Source organism: Corvus hawaiiensis, chromosome 1, assembly GCF_020740725.1.
Source record: "Corvus hawaiiensis isolate bCorHaw1 chromosome 1, bCorHaw1.pri.cur, whole genome shotgun sequence".
Classification (NCBI taxonomy): Eukaryota; Metazoa; Chordata; class Aves; order Passeriformes; family Corvidae; genus Corvus; species Corvus hawaiiensis.
In genome coordinates this window covers 91,841,018-91,852,465 of record NC_063213.1, presented here as the reverse complement: position 1 = coordinate 91,852,465, position 11,448 = coordinate 91,841,018, and positions in this window count along the sequence as shown.

Sequence of the window (11,448 nt, the reverse complement as noted above, 5' to 3'; positions counted from 1 at the left end):
CACCACCGGCAAAAAGGAGAAATTAAACGTAATTTCCCAGGGGCCGGGAAGCACAAGAATACTCACAAGAAGACACAGGCGTCCGGTCCTGGAAACAAAAACGCACGGTGGGATCCTCTGGGACAGGCTGCTCTCCTGGCAGGAGTTGGCAACCTTCTCTCAGAGCGTGGCTTTTAAAACAGAGCGCGCTGCCGCAAGAGGCGTCGGCGGCTCCGAATCGCTGACGCTCACAGCCTCCTGGCAGCAAGGATGATGCAGGAACGCACGTGTGTGTCGTCCCTGTTCGGGGGTGCCAACCTAACGCAACCGGGGGCTTGTAATCACAAGCCCCGGCGTGCCCTCGGGCAGAGGGGACGCAGCGTTAGCCTCCACAGCGTCCTCGCTGGATGGCTCAGTGGAATCGGCTTGGGATGGGTGCATGCACTGGCTCCTCCTCAGAGGAAACACGTTGGGCAGCCGGTGGAATAGGCTCGTGTTAGCCCAGAGGCAAAGAAGGCGGGAGGGGCTTCTGGTGTGAGTTCCAACAGGTTTATTTGCAGGAGGGTCCAGGGACCAGCGAAGCCCGGAGGAGATGCGGGCTAGCCCCTTTATGGGGAGGTGGAGCAAGGCAGGGAAAGAGAAAACAACCAATGGGGTACAGGCAGAGGGGAGGATACAATTTTTCAGAACAAATGGGGAAAACAGGGAGGCAGGAGTCGTAACAGGGAACCAATTAATAACTAAAAAAGGGAGAACTTTCTGGAACAGGGGGAGGTAATTTAGGATTGGGAGCCACCCAGGGGGAGGTAGCCTAGACCTCAGTGATCTCGTCTGGTGACTGACATTTGATGGTTTCAGCCCAAGAGTAGGCTGACCCACCCCAACGGGAAGGGAAGGGAAGGGAAGGGAAGGGAAGGGAAGGGAAGGGAAGGGAAGGGAAGGGAAGGGAAGGGAAGGGAAGGGAAGGGAAGGGAAGGGAAGGGAAGGGAAGGGAAGGGAAGGGAAGGGAAGGGAAGGGAAGGGAAGGGAAGGGAAGGGAAGGGAAGGGAAGGGAAGGGAAGGGAAGGGAAGGGAAGGGAAGGGAAGGGAAGGGAAGGGAAGGGAAGGGAAGGGAAGGGAAGGGAAGGGAAGGGAAGGGAAGGGAAGGGAAGGGAAGGGAAGGGAAGGGAAGGGAAGGGAAGGGAAGGGAAGGACATGCATGGCAAAATATGGCAAGGAAGGTGTAAAAATGGCAAGGCAACAGAAATACCCTATATGCCTATCCCCCACCTTGACATACCTAGATTTTTTCCCCCTGCTGTTACAAATGAAGAAAGGGGTTTTAAACAAGTTTCTGTCTTTGCCCAGGCCTTTGGCAGTAGACAGGAACTTTACTGAAGCAGCCAGCATCCCAAAACCCACTCTCATTGCAAGTTCTTAATAATGGCCAATTAGGTCTATTACAAATTGAATTATTTATTTGATAGACACAAATTTAACAGACATAATACTTTAATAGATTTTCTTACTACACAGTATAAGCAAAGAAACAGTACTAGTAGATACACAATAAAGTGCGAGAGTGAGGTACCTATATTACAGCGAGTGAAGAAATAGTATCGATGGGTATTCAATGTATCTTACTGCTGATGGAGCATACATAGGGCTCTTCCTCTCAATTTCCAGAAGAGTATCCATGAAGATGCATCAAACTTCATGGGAGAAGCCCTGCACTTTTCAAGGGAGTGTGTAAGAGGCTTCTGTCTCCATGACAATTTGTGTGGCTTTTATAGTGTAAATCAGTGTCTTTGGTCAACTATATTTAATTTTTATCTCTCTCTACATCTGCTCTCCAGACCAAGATGTTTTTTCTTAGCTGGGGGTCTCAGCCCTCGTGGCACCAGAGATAACCCCCTGTCAGGCATTTGTCCCAGCCTTTGTTATCTCATCCATATGCACCAGCTGAGGTGTTGGTAGAGGGGGGGATGACATCCTGCCACACCTGCCCTTCCATTGCCTTTCTTGCCCTTCTTTAGTCTTGCCGAGCCTTATCTACTTTTGATGAGGCTGACAGCTGGACTGACAGCCTCACAGAGTCAGACCTAAAGACAGTCAGAATTTACCTGTGAGATTTTTTACAGTGAAATTTTGCAGCTTCAGTGAAACCCACAGAGAAGGCCAAGAAGATAATCAATGAGAGAAGATGTTCTGTACACAAGGAAAAGATGTTCTTGTGTATGTTTAGTGTGTACAGGGATGTTTAGTGTGTGGAAGAACTTGCAGATAATATGTAACAACTATACTTTTGCTTGTATATCTAATTGTTTTACTGCTTAAATGGTCATTGTTGACAGCCTTGTCATTGTTTGCTAAGCAATCTCAATAAGCCACTGCAATTGTGAAGAGGTAAAAGAATAGCAGTAGAGAAAATAAAAAATCTTTTTCAGCTTTGGATTACAAGTGTGTGCTGTTATGTCTGTCTCAACAAAGCCACACCTACTCTAACATGGCATTGCCTTACTGACCCCTCCGTATCTTTTCCTTGCCCTTCCTACTATTCCTTTCCCTTCCATTGCCTTGCTTACCCATCCCCCATCTTGACTTCCCTACTTCTTTCTTCCTGGCCTTGTCTTGCCCTGCCTGCTCTTCCTGTAACATTTATTGCCTTGTTCATCTGGGCCTTGTCCTGCTCTGCCACCCCACCCCTTGCCTTGCTTTGCCATGCCTACCCCTCCATAGTCTTGCATTGCCTATCAAATCCATAGCCCATATTGACCGGCAATCCCCCCTTTCTTCCCTGGCTTTGCCTTGCCTTGCTTTCTCCTCCTTTGAGTTGTCTTGCCTTTTCTACTCCCCCCTGCCCTGTCTTAACAACCCCTCTTTGTCCTTCTCTTCTCTTTCCTTCAACTCCATTGCCTTGCATTGCCTTTCTCACCCATCCACCACCCTGAAATCCCTATCCCTTTTCTCTTGGCCTCTCCTTGCCTTCTCCTCCTTTCTGTGTGTGCTCCAATTTTGCATTGCCTTACTGATGCCTCTGTGTGCTCCTTTGCCCTTCTTAACACTCCATTGCCTTGTTTTGCCTTGTTCACCCATTCCCCACCTTGACTTCTCTACCCCTTTTTTCCTGGCCCGCCCTTACCTTGCAAACCTCTCATTTGACTTGTCTTTTCTTGCCACCCCCAACCTTGCCTTGCAAACCCACCCCAAGACTTGCCCTGCCTATCTTTCCCTTCTTCTCTTGCATTGCCTTACTACTCATCCACCACCTTGTCCTGCCTACCCCTTTCTTCCCTGTCCTTGCCTTGCCTACAACTTCTGGGCCTTCTCTTGTCTACCATTCCCTGTCCTTGCCTTACTATTCCTATCCAACCTTGACTTTCTCGGCAATTTTCCTCCCTTGCCTTGCCTCGCCTTGCCTTCCCTGCCTGTATCTTGCTTTGCATTGCCTTTCATACCCATGCCTCACCTTTATCTGCTTAGCCCTTCCTTCCCTGGCCTTGCTTTGCTGTGTCTTGCATTCCTCTCCTTTTTATTGCCTTTCCTTTCTTAGCCCTCTCTTGTGTTGCTTGCTCTAACCTATGTCCTGCCTTGCCTTCCACTTCATTTCCTTCCATTGCCTTGCCTAGGATACCTACCCTCCCCTGATTTTACTATGCCTTTCTTGCCTTGCATTGTCTTGCTGTGGCTTACCTGCTCCTCCTATGATTTTCATTGCCTTCCCTACCTTCTACTTGCCTTGCTTTGCAAACCTGCCCTTGGACATGCCTACCCTGCATTGCCTTTCACACCCATGCCCTGTCTTGCCATGCCTATTCCTTTCTTCCCAGGCTTTGCCATGCCTTCCTTCCTCACCCTTGCCTTGCCTTGCCTTTCCTATCCCTCTCTTGCTTTGCCTTGCCTTTCCAACCCTTCCATGTTCTTGCCTTGCCTTGCCTACCTGTCCATTGCTTTGCAGTGCCTTGTATACCCATTCGATGCTTTGACTTGCCTGCTCCTATTCTGCTTGGAGTTGCCTTCCCTTCCTGTCCTTGCCTAGCCTACCCATCACTGGACTTACCGTCTGTAGCGGGTTGGGTTTGTGTCCTGGGTTGCAGTGTATTCTATTACCATCCTCATGAGCTGTTGAAATCAGGTGGGGCAGTGTTTCCTTGCCTCCTCCCCCCAGACTATCTTTCTGTTAATGGCCCATCATTGTCCTGCCAAATGACTCAGAGATAACTCCCTCTGGACTATCCTCAGTTAATGAGCCTAATCAACACTTCGCCTCTTGACTCATTACCCCATTGTGAGATGCTCCACCCAGAGGGAGGAACCAAGCATCCCATCGTGGATATAATCTGAGACTGAACACCAGAAAGGATCCTTCCCACTGATTTCCAGAGGACAGGAGCTACATAGCCACCACTGGACCTTCTGAGGAGGAGCAGACCCTTTTTCTACAGGATCGCCACTTCGGGAGGACTGCAGCCACCATTCTACCGGACTGCTACCACCACCCTGACTAACAGGGACTCAGGTTGTATCTTGACTCTGTCAGTTTAACCCAGTGTTATCCGCTTTTTTTTTTCTTTTCCCCCTCCTTTTATTTCCCTATTAAATTGTTATTCTGACTTGGTGTCTCCCCCCTAGTTTGTTTTCAAACTAGTACATAATTTGGCGCCCAATGAGGGGCTGGCTGCTGAGAAAAGTCAGAATTACAATTTTGTATTGTAGAAGCCACCTACTCACTATGATGTTCAACATGCTTACATGGGTCTTGTACCTAGCTCTCTATATTTTTCCGCACATGGGGAACTATCTGCCGATTGTAATGCTCCTGTGTAGACCAGGGTATGGTATAAAATTTGCTTTATTAGTCTATTATGCCTACTGCATGATAACCTCTGAGACAATGAACATAATTCGGAATATATACTCAACTTTGTCTGCTTGTCCTACTTTAGGCTGCTACATCTGGGGCCTCAACAATCATACCCAGCCCCTGGGGGGAGGATTAAAGAATGCTTTTTTCCAGCCTTTCAGACCAGACACAGCAGTTCTTGAAAATATTGAGTTCTCTGTGGATGTTAAGGATGGCATAATCTTCTTGTCAGTTCTTTTCTCTTTTTTCTCTATGACCTGCACTGTGTACACCATGCTTAGGATCAGAGCTATGGCACAGCATCCTCAGGATGAGAGGAAAAAAAAGAGCCGAGCAACAAGCACAATGTCTACACAGACTGTCGCAAAGAAGAAAGGAACCAAAAGCACAGTGACAGCATCAATCTCTACTCAGACTGTCACAGAGGAGAAAGAACCCAGATGCAAGACCACAGCGTACATGTCCACGCAGACTGACGCAGAAGAGGAAAAAACCAAAGGAGCTGTAAGCATCTCCACACAAACTATCACTGAACCAGAACAGCCTAAACCAATTGCAGTTGCCCCCGCTCAGAAAAAGAAATCAAAAAGCAAATCAGTCCGCATAGTAACTGACAAGGATGCAGCAGGACCTTCGCACCCAGCAGAAGAGGCAGAGCCAGAGATCATCACTTGATCGCTATCCCTGGGTGAGCTGCGTGACCTGCGGAGGGAATTCACCTGCCAGACGAACGAGTCTATCCTGACCTGGCTGCTCCGCATTTGGGACGCTGCAGCCAATGACACCATTCTGGACAGAAGTGAGGCCAGACAGCTGGGATCTCTGTCCCAGGATGTGGTCATTGACCAGGAGATTGGGAGAACTCAAGAAACTCTCAGCCTCTGGCGGCGACTGCTTACAAGTCTAAGGAACAGGTACCTTTGTAAAGAAGAACTCCAGGTGCACCAAGGAAAATGGAGCACAATGGAACAAGGTATCCAGTGCCTGAGGGAATTGGCTGTGCTGGAGATCATTTTCTCAGAAGACGAGAGATTTCCTAAGAGCCCAGATGGCGTCCAGTGCACATCACAGATGTGGCTGAGGTTCGCACGCCTTGGACCAGAGATGTACTCCCGTTACCTGGCAACACTGCAATGGAGGGAAGGCGAGGACAGGGTGGGCGTCTTGGTGAACAAACTGAGGATTTACGAGGACACTGTCACAGCCCCATTTCGCACTCATGTTTCATCCGTGGAAACAAGGCTGGCTGAGCAAGTCCGGAGCTTGATCGAAGAAGGCCATCAGAAACTGAAAAAGGAACTTAAGGAAGAGATTTACCACATCCAGCCAGAACCAACAAGAGTCTCTGCCATTAGGAGCTGGCGTCTCCAAACCAGGGAGAGAGGATACACCCCACGAGGTAATCTCTGGTTTTTCCTTCAGGAACATGGAGAAGACATGAGTAAGTGGGATGGAAAACCCACCTCCTCCTTAGCAGCCAGGGTATGTGAACTAAAAAGAGGGGCAACTACCACAAGAAGCCCATCTAGAGTCAACGCTGCTCCGGTCTCTCGCACACAGAACTCCAGACGGCATAGGAATGATAATATGATCAATCCTCTTGAAGGGACCTCAGGAGCGTATTCACCAGAAGGGAGAAACATGCACCATGATCAGGAATAGAGGGGCCCTGCCTCTAGCCAGGTAGAGGAAAGGGATAATCGGGTCTTTTGGACTGTGTGGATCCGATGGCCTGGCACATCTGACCCACAGAAATACACGGCTTTGGTTGACAGCGGTGCTCAATGTACTCTGATGACATCAAGGTATGTGGGAGCAGAACCCATTTCTATTTCTGGGGTGAAAGGAGGATCCCAGCAGCTGACTGTACTGGAAGCTGAAGTGAGTTTAACTGGGAACGAGTGGAAGAAACACCCCATCGTGACTGGCCCAGAGGCCCCGTGCATTCTCGGCATAGACTATCTCAGAAATGGATATTTCAAAGACCCAAAAGGACATTGTTGGGCTTTTGGGATAGCTGCTGTGGAGACAGAAGATATCAGACAACTGAGTACCTTGCCTGGCCTCTCAGATGACCCCTCTGCCGTGGGACTGCTAAGAGTTGAAGAACAACAGGTGCCGATCGCCACAGCAACAGTGCACCATCGGCAATACTGCACTGACAGAGACTCTGTGGCTCCCGTCCATGAGATGATTCGCAAACTGGAGAGCCAAGGGGTGGTCAGCAAGGCCCGCTCACCTTTCAACAGCCCTATATGGCCAGTGTGTAAGTGCAGTGGAGAATGGAGACTGACGGTGGACTACCGTGGCCTGAATGAGGTTATGCCACCATTGAGCGCTGCTGTGCCAGATATGTTGGAACTTCAGTACGAGCTAGAAGTGGTACTCCACTATTGACATTGCCAATGCCTTCTTCTCCATTCCTTTGGCAGCAGAATGCAGGCCCCAGTTTGCTTTCACCTGGAGGGGTATGCAATACACCTGGAATCGACTGCCCCAGGGGTGGAAGCACAGTCCCACTATTTGCCATGGACTGATCCAGACTGCACTGGAAAAGTGCGAGGCCCCAGAACATCTGCAATGCATCGACGACATCATCGTGTGGGGAAACACAGCAAAGGAAGTATTTGAGAAAGGAGAGAAAATCATCCAGATTCTCCTGGAAGCCGGCTTTGCCATCAAAAGGAGCAAAGTCAAGGGACCTGCCCATAAGATCTAGTTCCTGGGAGTAAAGTGGCAAGATGGATGATGTCAGATTCCCACCGAAGTCATCAACAAGATCACAGCGATGTCTCCACCAACCAGTAAGAAGGAAACACCAGCTTTCCTAGGTGCCATAGGTTTCTGGAGAATGCACATTCCTGAGTACAACCAGATCGTGAGCCCTCTCGACCTGGTTACCCGCAAGAAGGACGATTTCCACTGGGGCCCTGAACAGCAGCAAGCCTTCGCCCAGATCAAACAGGAAATCGCTCACGCCGTAGCCCTTGGCCCAGTCAGGACAGGACCAGAGGTGAAGAACGTGCTCTACTCTGCAGCCGGGAGCCATGGTCTGTCCTGGAGCCTCTGGCAGAAGGTGCCTGGTGAGACTCGTGGCCGACCACTGGGATTCTGGAGCCGAAGCTATAGAGGATCTGAAGCCAACTACACTCCCACAGAGAAGGAAATCTTGGCCGTCTATGAAGGAGTCCAAGCTGCCTCAGAGGTAATCGGCACTGAAGCACAGTTGGTTCTGGCACCCCGACTACCGGTGCTGGGGTGGATGTTCAAGGCAAAGGTTCCTTCCACGCATCATGCCACCAACACCTCATGGAGCAAATGGATTGCTCTCATCACACAGCATGCCCGTATTGGAAACTCGAATCGCCCTGGGATTCTGGAAATTATAACAAAGTGGCCTGAAGGTGAGACTTTTGGATTATCTTCTGAAGAAGAGGAAGAGCAAGTGACTCGTGCTGAGGAAGCCCCACCATATAATGAGCTACCAGAGAGTGGAAGACGCTATGCCCTCTTCACTGACGGTTCCTGCCAAATTGTAGGTGCTAACTGGAAGTGGAAAGCTGCAGTATAGAGCCCCACACGACAAGTTGCACAAGCTACTGAGGGACAAGGTGGATCAAGTCAGGTTGCAGAGCTTAAAGCCGTCCAGCTGGCTTTGGGTATTGCTGAACGAGAGAAGTGGCCGAGGCTCTATCTCTACACTGACTCATGGATGGCAGCTAATGCTCTGTGGGGATGGCTGGATCGCTGGAGAAAGGCCAACTGGCAGCGCAGAGGGAAACCCATCTGGGCCACTGAGATTTGGCAGGACATCGCCGCCCGAGTAGAGAAGCTGACCGTGAACGTCCGACACGTGGATGCGCACGTACCCAAGCGTCGGGCTAATGAAGAACATCGCAACAACAAGCAGGTGGACTGAGCTGCCAAGGTGAAAGTATCACAGGTGGATCTGGACTGGCAGCACAAGGGCGAATTATTCCTAGCTCGTTGGGCCCATGATGCCTCTGGTCATCAGGGGAGAGATGCAACATACCGATGGGCCCGTGACCAAGGGGTGGACCTTACCATGGACAGCATCTCACAGGTCATCCACAGTTGTGAGACCTGTGCTGCAATCAAACAGGCCAAGCGGGTGAAGCCTCTGTGGTAAGGTGGACAATGGTCAAAGTACAGGTATGGGGAAGCTTGGCAAGTTGATTACATCACCCTTCCCCAAACCCGCCAAGGCAAGCGCTACGTGTTGACCATGGTTGAAGCAACCACTGGATGGCTGGAGACCTACCCTGTGCCTCATGCTACAGCCCGGAACACCATCCTGGGCCTGGAAAAGCAAGTCCTGTGGAGACATGGCACCCCTGACAGGATTGACTCAGACAACGGGACTCATTTTAAGAACAGCCTCATCAACACCTGGGCCAGAGAACACGGTATCGAATGGATGTATCATATTCCTTATCATGCACCAGCTGCCGGAAAAGTTGAATGCTGCAATGGACTACTTAAAACCACCCTAAAGGCACTTGGTGGGGGGACCTTCAAAAATTGGGAAGTGAACTTAGCAAAGGCCACCTGGATGGTCAATACCCGAGGGTCCATCAATTGAGCTGGTCCCGCCGAGTCTGAACCCTTGCACACAGTGGATGGAGATAGAGTCCCTGTGGTACACCAGAGAGGTATTTTAGGAAAGACTGTTTGGATTAATTCCACCTCAGGCAAAGGCAAACCCATCCGTGGGATTGTCTTTGCTCAAGGAACTGGTTGCACTTGGTGGGTAATGCAGAAAGATGGGGAAACCTGTTGTGTACCACAGGGAGACCTAATCTTAGGTGAGAACTGTGTGTAGGGTTTCATTGTATATATATATGTATGTGTGTGTAGAATTTAAGGAAGGTATTGATTTGGGATGATGTAGATGGTAATAGAATAAGGGGTGGATAATGTCCTGGGTTGCAGTGTATTCTATTACCATCCTCATGAGCTGTTGAAATCAGGTGGGGCAGTGTTTCCTTGCCTCCTCCCCCTAGACTATCTTTCTGTTAATGGCCCATCATTGTCCTGCCAAATGACTCAGAGATAACTCCCTCTGGACTATCTTCTGTTAATGAGCCTAATCAACACTTCGCCTCTTGACTCATTACCCCATTGTGAGATGCTCCACCCAGAGGGAGGAACCAAACATCCCATCATGGATATAATCTGAGACTGAACACCAGAGAGGATCCTTCCCACTGGATTTCCAGAGGACAGGAGCTACATAGCCACCACTGGACCTTCTGAGGAGGAGCAGACCCTTTTTCTACAGGATCGCCACTTCGGGAGGACTGCAGCCACCATTCTACCGGACTGCTACCACCACCCTGACTAACAGGGTGCCAGGTTGTATCCTAACTCTGTCAGTTTAACCCAGTGTTACCCGCTTTTTTTTTTTTTCTTTTCCCTTTCCTTTTATTTCCCTATTAAATTGTTATTCTGACTTGGTGTCTCCCCCTGGTTTGTTTTCAAACTAGTACAGTTTGTAACCGGGCAGAAACGCTGATTTAATGTAGTGGTTTTGTCCATGATACTCATTACTGTTTATCTTCTGTGAGATAAGAATTAGGAGAAACGCAAAGCAGGCACCAAACTTGAAAGAATATAAAGAAGTTTATTAACAGACCTAAAAGAAGAAAAAAAATACCACACCTTCAGAACTCTTCTTCTCCCCCCACCTTCCTCCCTTCTCCCACTGACAATGTACAAAGACAACCCTTAAGATGTTCAGTCTGTTTACCACTTCCATAATAACCTTGCTCAGTCCATTTAGGAAGAGGAGTCTCTCTTGCTCATGCTATGAACACATTATCACAATAAGACAGCCGCCCACTTCCAAATAACTTTGTTCAGTCCATTTAGGAAGAAGTCTCTCTGCTCGCATGTGAGTCCCTTCCCCCGACTTGCAGCTTTCCCCACAACTGCTTTCGAGGGTCCACTCTTGAAGTTTTTTGGGGTACAATTTTAAGGTTGAGCCATTCAGAAACAAAAGTTCTCTTCACCCATCTCTGGGAGCATTTCATCTCTAAGTACAGAGGCCCTTCTCCTTCCCTGGGAGCAAAGGGTCTTCCTCATCTTCATCGTTAGGACTATCTCTGGGAGCATCTCTAGGAACTGAGATTTTCTCCTTTCCCATTTGGAGCCAAAGTCCTCATCGCTTCCATCTCTCCCTGTCCAAACTTCTCATGAAATTACAGCTGCGTCAGCATCTGCCTATCTCAGTGCAGGTGCTTTTGCTAACAAGCACGACTTGAACACTCCACCCCCCATATCTTCATGAAATTACAATGGGTACTCTGACGTATGATAGCTTCACAACAGAATTTAAGCTTTAAGCATCTCCTCTTTCTCTTCCCTCAGGTTTTCAGCTCTTCACAGCACTAAAAGGGTTAATCTCAGCTCGGCCTTGCAGCTGGAATGTGGCTTATCGCAGTGGAGGTGGGGGGAGCCGAGCCGCTCCAGCTGCCCACATCAAGGCTGCGGGGGGGGGGAAAATTCTGCCGGTGGAACACTGCCCATCAGCTCCAGGATGGCTGTGGCCCAGCCCGGCCTGGCCCTAGCAGGGCCTGGGCCAAGCCCACTGGCCCCCACACAGG